Source organism: Cariama cristata, unplaced genomic scaffold (genome assembly GCF_000690535.1).
Source record: "Cariama cristata isolate BGI_N322 unplaced genomic scaffold, ASM69053v1 scaffold4199, whole genome shotgun sequence".
In the NCBI taxonomy this organism is placed as follows: domain Eukaryota; kingdom Metazoa; phylum Chordata; class Aves; order Cariamiformes; family Cariamidae; genus Cariama; species Cariama cristata.
Window position 1 is genome coordinate 100,738 of NW_009637317.1, and position 2,261 is coordinate 102,998.

Genomic DNA, 2,261 nt, shown 5'->3' on the forward strand with positions numbered 1-2,261 from the left:
CCAGAGTAGCTAATACGAGTTATAAATTTGAATTCTGTTCCTTTATGCTTAGTGCTTGGAAATGTGGAATGATCCAGCAACAATAAGAAATCTATATAAATTTAATACTGTATTTGCTTCTTTGTGATTTAGCATTCTAAAACACTCAGACAAAAGAAAGGCTGCATTAAGAGAACATCAAGTGACTCATATTCAGAAGACAGGCAATACCATATCTGAGATCGCTTTTATAATGTTAATTCAGCTCAGCTGTGTGACTCCCTCTCCAAACTGCAGGTCATTTAACGAGAGCATTCTTTTTCAGAAGACCTCTCTCTTACTCAGATCTGGGAATAAGTCAATAGTTTCTGTTGAAGAAGACACTAAATGCGAGGCAGCCAATCCCTCATTTGCTCTAGAAATTGAATTTGATGTAGTGAATGAGGTGGCACTTACAGAAGGGCTGCTGGATTAAGGAATCTGAATATTGCCCACAAGAATCCAAACCCCTCTTAAAATTCCAAGTTCATACTGGAATCATTTAAATCAACATTTTTTTAAATTGTCATTAATTCTGTTTTCCTCATTTTCTATACCTCATCTTAAATCCTCATGGCTTGATTTGGTGGAACTTTAAACTCTCCTAGTTGTAATTTAACATTTCATAGACTGTATGTCTTAAAGAAATTGCAGCTACCCGCAGTTAGTCATAAGTTGAGTTATAGGATACCTGCTATTCATCTAAACCAAAGTGACTGTGTTATTTTGTTCTTCTTTCCTTTTTTTACTATTCTTGGAACTTAATTCCAGGAGGCCGCAGGCACTCTGAACTTATTAATTACTACGATAAATCAGGTCCAAGGTACCTCAGCTTAGGCATCCAAAGTTAGTGAAAAATTTCAGCCATACTTTCTTTGTTTCCATCTAAAAGATGCGGAAGAACTGAAGTCTGTATATAGTGGCTTAATATCCATACAAGGTGTACGTTCACCAACTCCCCAGCTCTTTGTCCTGCTTCCAAAGATAAAGAAACTTCCATAGTTGGACCTGAATCTCCATCAATGGTTCTCCATCGAGGTGCTTGATCTGAATCGAAGGCTCTCAGGGAACATCACAAAATGCATTTGTTGTGCAACCTACACACCAGCTGAATTCACTTTCCACAAAGCAAATACCACTGATTCAGCTCCTAAGAGTAAAGACAAATTAGTGGTTGGTTCTGAAGTGCTCAGATGCTGTCATGAGGAACACCATAGAAAAGCCTGTAAGAAATTAATACCTATCAAGAACAGCATCTGAGCAGAGAGTGATAAACAAAGTGCAAGGTCACACGTTGAAATGGGAAGAAAATAATAGCGAATTATCTGGGACACCATCCATTTTATCCAATAAATAAGGCAAGGGTATACTGAAAGAATAATGATCGGATAAACAAAGGCCATTATGAGGTGCCTTCACAGAGGGGGCAGGTTAAGTTCGCACGGGCAGTTTTAATTCTGACCTGCTCTAATCATTCTCGTCTTTGCTGATCCTTTGGCAATAACCAGTGAAACACGTGGGGTATGCGTGCACCTGTTTATGTGCCATTTCCTAGACTTTTGTTAAAAGAAAAACTATCTACTTCATATTACAAAAAGATACATGGATGCAGTTTATTTCATATTACATTTCATTGGGACTTTTGAGTTCCCTAATTTGTTGAAACTGCTAAAACTCTAAAATCAAAGTTTGTATCATTAACAGCTACATGCTCCAATTACCCAAACATACCCTGACATACGTATTCACTAGGTACCCAACTCCTTATAGAATTCAAGCGTATCAACAAGCTCAAGTAGATCTCACAAGATATTACATAGAAATTACACATCCAATTGAGCAACATCCCCCTGATGTCTGCTTTTTCTAAACACGTGGTCTACAACATACTACTATTGTCCCATACACTTTTTTTCTTATGGCTTCCATTTCTATTTACATATTAAAACATGGGTTTAAATAAGCGACTTGACCAAGATTGGTTGAACACCTGTGGCACTGCCAGGCACTACACCTGCATTTACAAATCCCTGGTTGGTGCTTTAGTCACAGTAAAATCCTTCATTCCTTTTAATATTAATCCTTTTAATATTAATCAGTCAATATTAATCATCAGTTCTTAAAATATTACTTCTATAAAATTTTGTCGAGTCTTGTGATATTTTAAATTCAAATAGCAAGAGAAATGTTTTTCTGATATCACTATTGAGTGAAATTAAACATTGATTCCTGCCTTGCTTTCA